Below are 10,696 nucleotides of genomic sequence, written 5' to 3'. Positions count from 1 at the left end.
TGCCTGGAGGTGGGAAAGGGCCGGGCAGGCTACAGCGAGCTGGAACCCTGGGGCTTCGGGAAAACTGCTGGGCTGAGCTGGGAGGATTGGAACATAGCCACAGTTCAGTTCTTGCCACGCTACCCAAGCCCTACGCCTTTTTCTATCAGTGATCTGTGGGCGTAAAGGGCCCTGGAGCGGGGAACACCTTCCCTGGAGATCTGTGTCTTTGTTTGGAGTCTTCTCCTGCGGAAACATGGAAGCAAATAGAGGCAACAAACGTGTTTTCTTCCAGGTTCGCTCAAGTTTTCTATGATTCCCCAGGTACACCGGTCAGTGCACGTCACTGAACCGGGAAACCGCAGAAATACCTGTATTCTTAGACTGCAAAAAAAAAAGAAGAAAAGCTAAATGTACTTTTTTTTTTTTTTGCTTATTAAAGCCACGTTTTTAAAACCACCCACACAAAGATAGTTTTAACTGAAAGTTCACAAAGTTGGTGTTTTAAAATAATATTTTTTATGTTAACGACTTAACATTCTGACTGTAATTTGGCAATAATTGCTCCTTAAAAGGGGAGGATTATAACTAGCTGAAGCAGAAGTCTGGACAGAATGGTTTTTGTGTATCTAAAGGAATGTAGTAAAAATACAGTATTTTTTAAAAATGTGTGTGTGTTTGTTGGGGGTTGGGGGAATGCTGCTAAGGGAGGTGATTTTGGAGAGGAAGTAGACATCAGGAGGGGGAAGGGAAGAAGAAGATGAGGAAAGAAAGGAAGGGGTGAGATCCAGAAACCCAGGGAACTAAGCCTGAGATGAGAAATAATAAGAGGGGTTGGGGAGGAGAGAGAGGGAGGAACAGGACTGGGAAGAAAGATAGAGAAAAGGAAATGGAGGGAAGGGAAGTGAGTCTGTGCACACAACAGTGTGTGCGTGTGCGTGTGTGTGTGAGTGGGCACACAGCAGGTGGACAGCATGCTAAGCCTCTTCTATTTAAACCACCCAGAGCTAGCAGTAAATTCAACATCGTAGTCAGCCTTTTCTTTCAACATTGCAAACAAACTTTTTGCCTATAATTCATTATAATCTTATGAAACCACCATCATATATATGTGGTCCATCATTGACCAAAACATCATTATGTGGCGCATGACTGTACACTGTAGAATATCAGTTGTTTACCTGTTTACCTTGTTGATGATCGTGAGGCTAATGAGGAGATACATCACATATCACTAGCCTGGGAGAAGATCAAAATTCAAAATTTGAAATACGGTTTCTACTGAGTGCTTATCACATTTGCACCGTTAAGTTGAACCATTGTAAGTCAGGAGCCATCTGTGTGGTCAATTCATCTGACAGAAGTCGTCGTCGTCGGCAGCCGTCCGTCTCGAGAGACGATGGTGTAGCTTCTTAAGAGTCTATCTGCACCGCCGAGAATGGTTGTGCAGTCCGACTCCGGAGTGACACGGTATCTGTCTCCTCCCGTGTTGAATCGACATCTTGCGATGACGCTGGAGTGTCCTCTCCAGTGAAGCTGAAGCTACAGAGCCTGGGCAGGGTGATATGGAGAGGCTGCTGTTGCCCATGCAGCAGACCCCCCCTCTCTTCGCAGCTGAAGGATCCAAGGGAAAGACGGAGTCGATACAGCTTGGCTTCAGGTGCGCCGCAGGAGTTGCCGGTGTTGACTACAACGTCAAACCGCCTTAGGGACTCCGGCTCCGGATTTTCTGTCGGGGTTTACTCCCTTAGCCTTTCCCCTGAAGAGGTATGCCGCAAGGCAGCGGAGGTTTTTTGGAGTCAGAGTTTTCCTTCTCTGATGTGCCCTGACTGGAAGATCGAACCAGCGACACTTAGCTCGCAGGCTGACGCTCAATCCACTGAGCCAAACCAGCCAGGACTCTGACAGAAGTAGTTCTTAAGGAAACAGATCTTTTATAGAAGGGGATATAAATTCTATTCTGTATGGGTCAGAGTTCAGTTGCAGATAGCAATCACTCTAGCTAGTTAAAGCAAGAAGAGATTTATTTCAGGACATTCAGTTGATTACATAAATGTAGGGAGGATTGAGGACGCAGACTACAGTTTGTGCTATCAGTAATGACTTCAAAGCCACACAACAGGACCCACACATTTAGGGAGGAGGGGCTGCCTGGCCTGTGTACCAGAAGCCCTGCCAATCTCACAGTATGGAAGCTGCCATGATTAGGATACTGTTGCTGCCAGCTCCCAGAACCATGCCACAACTGCCAGGATCCGTACCAACTAAATATACCTATACCCTGCCTCTTGGCACCCATGAATCTAGTGGTGGACATTAGCACCATAATAAGACTGCCTCAAAAATCAAGCTATATCCACATCCAAGCTTGCCAGCAAAAACAGCATACAATGGCTTCTTCACTTTCTTCTTTCCCACTCATGTAAGGATGGATTTGGTTGAACCTAAATCACATTCAGAACCTTAGCTGCAAGGGAATCTGATGTGTGGGTTCAGCTTCCCTCCACAATTCAGAAAGACACACCAGAAGGAGATGTTCAGTGGTACCCATATAGCTACTACAGCCATTTAGACCAAGTCCATCTAAATGGAAAAGAGAGATAATTTTGTGAATAAAAGCAGAGAATCTTTTCTCTTCAAGAGTTCTTTGGGATCTACCAACTCCTAAGTGGTCCATAGGTAAAATTCAGAGCATCCTTAGACAGGGCTGGGAATAAATTACGTATCTATTTTCACTAACCTGTAACTGAAATTTAGCATTTCTTTAAATTATGAGTATAGGAAAGATACTGCAATAGCATTAACAGTACCTGTGACTTTATCACAATAGAATTCATAAATATTTTCACATCATACTATATCTCAAAATACCACTTATTCTCATCACTAATAGACTTTCTACTAGATCTTATTAGCTAATGTGTTGCTAATGAAGTGTATCACAAATATGGTGGGTTTTTAAATTCTGATAAATATTTCAACATAATTGGGTTCATTCATAATCCAGTAGTGTTTTAAATATTTTATAAATTCAAAAACATTCTGAGCCCTGGCTGGTGTAGCTCAGTGCATTGAGCCAAGGGGTCACTGGTTCGATTCCCAGTCAGGTCCCATGCCTGGATTGCAGGCCAGGTACCCAGTTGGGGGCCCACGAGAGGCAACCATACATTGATGCTTTTCTCCCTCCTTTTCTCCTTCCCTTCGCCTCTCTCTATAAATAAATAAATGGTATCTTTAAAAATAAATAAATAAAATGAAAAACAAGAAGGTTATTCTGAGAAGGGGTCCATAGGCTTCACCAGGCTGCTAAAGAGGGCACTCAAGGAAGAGATTTTTCTTATTATTGCTTCAATTTTGCCTTGGACTAATGAAGCTTGTCCTTTAAGTAAAACTATATTTTAAGGATTCAATTATAGCAAATTGTACTATGAACAGTTATATCTACTAGTGTGTTCGTTTGCTAGGGCTGTTGTAACATAGCACTAAAAATTGAGTAGCTTACAATAGCAGACATTTGTTGTTTTATAGTTCTAGATGCTAGGAGTTTTAAATCAAGGTCTTGGCAAGGCCATTCTCCCTCTGATACATGTAGGCTCTCTTCCTAGTGTGTGGCGGGTTTCCAGCATTCCCTGGCATTCCTTGCCTTGTAGATGCATCATTCCAATCCTCTGTCTTCACAGAGCATTCTTCCTGTGTCTCTTCCTATTGTCTTCCCTCTGCGCATGTCTGAGTCTGGACATTGGTCACACTCTGAGATACTGGGGGTCAAGACTTCAACTTATCTTTTTGGGGGAGACACAGTTCTACCCATAAATTATCAATGAAATCAGAGTTATACAATGTTCTAATATGCAATTGGATAACAAATTGTAGAATAAATTCAAGTATAAAATAGATGATAAATACTGAAGCTTGTGAGAATAATCAATTATTGTATCTAGGAATTTTAGAAATACATAATTTCACATTTGTTTTTGTTTCTAAAAATGAATAGGTAATTGGAAAATGGCAAGTCTTAACAAAAGTTTCTTTAATTGCAAACTAAGAGAAAGAACTTTACAAAAAGACATGAGCATTTTTGGTCTGGATTCTCCCTGATCATTAGAATACCTGGTAAGCTAAATTTAAATTCCCAAGTCTGAGATCCAGAAATATGTATTGATAGAAACTTCACATTAATCTCATTATGAGACAAGTCTAAGAGTAGCAGTTATCAGTCAAAATTTTGCAAAATAATTCTTCATGAATGAGGCATACAAATATTAATGTGGAAAGAAATTACACATTAAATAAGAATTGCTATTTTTAAAACCACCAGATTGTAGTAAAAAACAGAAACCTTAATGGAAATTATTAATGAACTTTACATCAATTTGAGCAATTCTTAATTATAGCTTTTTTTTCTGTATTTTAATGTGCCATAAATTTTAAAGGTTGATAACACTTTCAAACATGTACTTTACATATAATGAAAGATTATTTTCTTAGCTAAATTTATTTTAAAGTATCAGATGTATAGCACATATGACATTGCACTATTTTTGTTAATTTCAAATTATTTTTTAAATTTACTGAGATTTTTATCATATGCAAAGCTTGGTGATAAAGTAAAGGAAGCTGGAACACCAGGATTTATACCATAGTCTATGGTAAGATGAGTAATGCCCACAAAAAATTTTATAGAAACTAACCACACATGACCACTAGGCAATGTGATAGATGTGGAAGACCAAGAAAAAGTTAGACGTGTTCTTCCCTCATGGTGCTTATAGTCTAGTAACAAGCAAATGACTGATTTTCAAATGGGTTATGGTAGGAAGAATAATGATAAAACAACACATCATGCCGTGGAGCCTACAGAAGGAGCCCTAGCACTGAGCATCCCTGCCAAGATCTAATAATTATAAATTCATGAGATGATATGAAGAGGAGTAGGGAGAAGAATGTTCTAGGTAGAGAGAAGAGCACATTCATAGACCTGAAGACACAGGTGTGTGGTTCCTTGGAAGAAATTGAAGAATTCATTGTAGTTGGAACATAGAATATAAGACAGATTTTTATCATATGCAAAGCTTGGTGATTGAGGTGAAAGAAGCTGGAATACCAGGATTTATATATACCGTTGTCTAATGGTAAAATGAGTAATGTCCACACAAAAATAAAGCACAGGAGGGGGGTATGCAGTACACATATCACAAGAAGACATATCAGACGTGTGGGAGGCAGGGTGGGTGACAGTGGGTGGCAGCAGCAGTGATTGAGAAGGTGCTGCCCTTAGGACATCATACATGCAACCCCTGCCTACCTTTGAGCCACAGTTCCTGCTCTGTATTGTCTAGTAGCTTTCCTCCCTCCTCAAAGGATTTCCCCAGGGTCTAAGCTTAACATTTCTATAGTCAGTGCTCTGAGAATCACATCCTGCTAGCCACTCAGACTTAAAATGTTATATCCCCTCATCCCCTGTACCCCCTACACAGGGCATTGTCAAGGACTGGATTTGGCCCCATAAAGACTCTTCCTTCCACCCACCCATTCTGGTGCCAGTACCTTTTGCCACCCTCATTACCCCTCTGGCTTACTACTACTGTCTTCTGCCTTTCATCTTACACAGTACTGCCAGAAAATCTTTATGAAGGTCTAGTGTTGTGAAGGTCTAGTATTCCCAGTCAGAAGCTGTCAATGACTCCCCAGCCCTTTCAAGATCAGTGAAGATCCGTAGTCCAACCTTTTGTCTTTATTTTTCATTGCCACCATCATGTGGTCTAGCTGCCAAACTGCAAGGCTTCTTGTTCTTGGGCCCCAGTCTCCAGGCTCTGGCACATGCTACCTTTGATGCCGAGACTCCCTCCGCCTCCCACGTGCACAGACGCAGCTTCTCCTCTCCAAGGCCAAGCCCATTGCCACCTCTTGCCTGAGCCTCTCCTTGTTTCCCTGGCGGGAAGTAATTTCTGCCCTTTCCAAGCTCCCCAGAACTGTTTCTGTACATGTCATTCACACAATTAAGTTTTTCTACCTCGTATTATAGTAGTATATGTACACTTCATCTCTCCTACTAATCTAGGCTGTTTCAGAGCAGGATCTGCCTGTCATTTATACATAAACTAGCTGAATACCTTGGACATGAAAATATTCTTTAAAAATTTAAGAGTTAAAGTATCTATGAGAGAAACTAGAATCATAATCTGAATTTCACTTGTTTACAAGAAATATTTAATGCCCAGATAGGTTGAGTAATAAATGTTTGATTTTAATACATTCATCAGTACTACTGTGCTTTTTGTATGTGCCAAATAGTCTCCTCGGTGCTCATGAACTTGTCTCGTGGCCAGGAAGCTGAGAGTGAGGGGAGAGGGGTACAGGGAAGAGAACTTGACTTTATTTTTTGTTGTTGTTTTTGTTTTGTTTTCGTTTTTGAGCACCCACTAAGTGCCAATCACTGGATTTAGTGACTGTTATTAGTGGGCCAAGCCAGATAGAACCCAGATCCCCCAACGCCATATGCATCTTGTCAATCCACAGACATCACTGTGACCTCCTTTTAGAGCAGTTTCCTGTGGTTTGTCATCGGTAAGGCCTGAACTTCTGAGTCTAGATCATTGGTTTAGTTTCATTACAAGTTAGAATGCTGGAAAGGAAAAGGGAGAAGAAATGTAAATTAAGATTTGTCTAGTTTCATAGATACAGTCCTGCAAAGTATTCATACAGCTTTCAAAAAGCCACCGATCTTCACTGTGATCTATTTTGTCAGCCACTTATTTGAGGCCAGTTGAAAATGCCTGTTTTTCCACTGTGGCCCTGGGAGTCAACTATCGGCCAGTTTCTAGTAGTTCCTGAAGTTTGCCTTCTTGACAAACCAGTGCCACCTAATGGTGAAAACGGACAATCTGGAGCTCTCAGTTTCTTAAATTGGGGTTGTGAGGGGAAGGATCTGTTTTTCCTCATTCTATATTTTTAATGTAACTTTCAGAAATATATTGCAGCAAAAATGTGGAAACAACTCATCACTTTTGTCTATCAAACTGTATGAAATGAAATATACAGATTTACTTATATTTTCCCTGATTCCAAAGAATATATATACTAATAAATGGGTAAAATACTTCAAAAGAAAGGCTCAGGATCGGCCCTGGCCAGGTAGCTCAGTTTGTTAGAGGGTCGTCCAGATATGCCAAGGTTGGAGGTTCTATCCCCAGTCAGGGCAGATACAAGAAGCAAGCAATGAATGCATAAATAAGTGGAACCACAAAATCTCTCTCTCTAACCTGTCTCACCCTCTCTCTCTCTCTCTTTCTCTCTCTCTCTGAAATAAGTGAAAAAAAAAAATCTTTTAATGCACAGGATCAAGTAAAACAAGTTAGAAGAAGCGATATGAACCAAGTGAAAACACTATTTAAAGCAATTCTGTTGTAGCTGATTATTACTGGTAAGGGGAAAAAATCTTGTAACGGAAGGGAATAAACTCAGTTCCCAGACTTCCTGATTTAGAATCCATTGCTTCACACATCTCTCTAATTAAGGGTTCACTATTCAGTTTATGAATTAGCTACTCTCTCTTCTTTTCTTTCCTTTCCTACTCTGTGATTTTACACATCGGTTTTCAAAATTGTGATTCCCCAGACCAACAGCATCAGCATAACAAGGAAGCTTGTTAGAAATACAAATTCTTCTTCCCCACCCCAGACCTGCTAAATCAAAAACTCTCAGATGGGGCCAGCAACCTGTGTTTTAACCAGGTGATTCTAGTGCCACTCAAGTTTGAGCACCTCTGTTAACATCCCTATTAGAAATTAATTGGGAGAAGAAGGAAGATTTGATAGTAAAAAGCTGACTTTTAATCTGATTAACTTGTCTGGATTTTTTTTGTTTTGTTTTGTTTTTAATATTTTAGGGGCCAACGAAATTAACATTAAATAAAGTAATGTTGACTTTTCTGGGCCTTCAGTTTATTTGTCCTTGTTCCTTATATACCAAAGGACAGAATAGGAGCTGTCCATGATTATACAAAACTCAACCTGATGTCAGAATGTACGCGATCTAACTACCCATCTGTAGCACAGCATTGCTAAATCCGTATTTTAAAATTCACTGAGGCAGTAAATGTTTTCAAAGAAAATATCTTCCTCTTTAAATCTAATTTTAGTATGACTCACCCAAAAGCATATCTGTTACATTAAGATTAGCCCAAACATCTGAAGAGCAGCTGAACAATTTTGATAAATCATGTGATTTATTGCAGCTAGACTTAAAGTATGTAGTTTTGCTATCTAAACTTGAAATTCAGAATTCAAAACTTAAAGGTTAAAATACTGCTTTTCTTGGCTGAGTCTTTTCTAAAGTAGCAGCTGTGAAAACAAAAATGTAATTGTTTCAATTGGCTATTGAGTGTGACGTCTGTATGAATCATACTCAGGTGTGAATCATCTATAAGTTGGATTTTTAAGTTGAGATTTTCTAAATAAGTTATGATGTTTAGCCATAACATAAGAAATATAGACTACCTCCCCAAGAGTCTTATCAGCCAGGAGGAACTGTCATCCATTGCCTCATAAGACCTGATTTCTGCTTATTAAACTCATCAAGGTGACTTCAGAACAGGAAGTAATTTTTAAAGGTGCCACCTTTCAGAACAAAGAGTGCATTGATTGATAGTATTTTTGCAGCGATGTTTGGCCTTCCCTCATGCCTCTGCCAAAACCAAATTATTTTCTTGTCAGTGACCAGGAAGGCCAGTTTTTACAAGATGCATAGGATTCAAGGGTAAAAGAAAAAAAAATTTTTTTTTAATTTTTAAAACTTTAGTAATTGGGGAATGCTTTTGAAGGATTTATCTGGTCCGTCTTCCAGTCTTTGGATACAGAGACTAGAAGCTTACTTTACCTCTTCAGTCTTAAAGGAATGTTGCACATGACATTTTTTTCTACCACCAAGTTCTTTGTGAGAAAAAGAGTTACAAGTGTCATACTTGGGAAAAACCATTGATCATCTTGTCCAATCTTCCTTCCAATGCTCGAAACCCTTTTACAGCAACCCTCCAGGAGGTCACTCAAACTTACAGAGCTGGCAAACCTCAAAGGGAAGTGGGGAGGAGTGGGAATGGAGGACAGAGACAGAGGGTGTCCCTTGTTTCATTTATATTGCCTACAATATGCTACCAGTTGGGAAGTTTGCAGAAATCCTCATGGTCCTGTGGAACTTGTACCTTCATGACCCTAGTTATTACAGTAATTTATAATCACAGAAACATGGTCTAAATCAGGATTTCTTGGCCTTGGCACTTTGCCCTTTAGAACCAGATAATGCTTTGGATGTGAGGGGTGGGGGGGATACTGCCTGGGCATGGTGGGCCTTCAGCATTTCTGGTCTCTACCCACTAGAGCCAGTGGCTCTCACCTCCCCACCCCTCATTAGACAACCAAAAATGTCTCTAGACATTACCAAATATCCCCAGTGAGGGGTTGGGGGTGTGCAAAATCTCCAATTGAGAACCACTTTTCTAAATTAAGAATGTGTTTTACAAGATACAAAGTCCCAAGAAAAAGTCCAAATTATGTATTTAGAAAAAAGTAGTTAAGATCTTAACTTTTTTTAAATCAAATAAACAATTCCACAATTGACAGAATGTTAGTACAATTCTCTTAGGTTCTTTTGTGCAATGGATGTAAAGCAAATATCTCAGTCCATCCTGCCTTATTCAGTGGCTGTGGAAACAAATTACTGCAATAGGTGCTCTACAGAAACGAATAGCAATACTATTACGTAGATTCCAAGACTCCCTCAGCTTTAAGATGCACACAAGTTTTTGTCACTTTTTAGTATAACATTCAGAAAAGAACACATATCACAAGTGTGCCGAATTACTGGAGTTTCACAAACTGTACACCATGTAACCAGTAACTAGCTTAAGAAACAAGATTACCGGCACCTCAAAAGCCCTGACATTAACTCACTTTCCTCTCAGCACCAACCGTGATCACGCTGCAATCATCCCCACTCCATGGCCTGGCTGTTCTCTTCCCAGGGCTCTCTCTGACTTGCTCCCTCCTTCCATTCAGGTCTCTGCAGACACACCCTCTTCTGAGAGCCTCCTCACAGTCCTAAATTACTCTACCACCCTGCCCCACTTCGATTTTCTTTATAGCTCTTATCACGATCTATTTTTGTCTTTACTCCCCAACATCTAAAAACATGCATATCGTAGGAGCTCAGGAAATTGAAGGCATGAGTGAGTAAATCCGAATTTCAGAAAATTATCTTAAAGATTTTATTTTTATTTATTTTTAGAGAGAGGGGAAGGGAGGGAGGAAGAAAGGGAGAGAAACATCAATGTGTGACTGTCTCTCATGCGTCCCCAACTGGGGGCCTGTCCTGCAACCCAAGCATGTGCCCTGACTAGGAATCGAACCAGCAACCCCTTGGCTCACAGGCCGGCACGCAGGCCACTGAGCCACACCAGCCAGGGCCAAATTTCAGAAATTTTAAGATGAGGAAAATGCAAATCTTGGAATTGAGGATATACCTTCATAATTGTATATACTGAGTGCCTACCATGTGCCAGACATTTGCAATAAAAACACTTAGACATTATTTCTTTTAATTGGCATAATAACCATGCCAAGTGGACATATCAATTAGGTTGCTTTCAAGTGTAAGTAACAAAACCCAACTAAAAGTGGATTAAATAAAAAGAATATTGAATGTCATAAGAAATGGATTGGAG

The sequence above is a fragment of the Furipterus horrens genome, unplaced genomic scaffold, assembly GCF_987537825.1.
Source record: "Furipterus horrens unplaced genomic scaffold, mFurHor1.1.pri manual_scaffold_8, whole genome shotgun sequence".
Classification (NCBI taxonomy): domain Eukaryota; kingdom Metazoa; phylum Chordata; class Mammalia; order Chiroptera; family Furipteridae; genus Furipterus; species Furipterus horrens.
The sequence above is the reverse complement of the archived record's forward strand: the minus strand, read 5'-3'. Positions refer to the sequence as shown.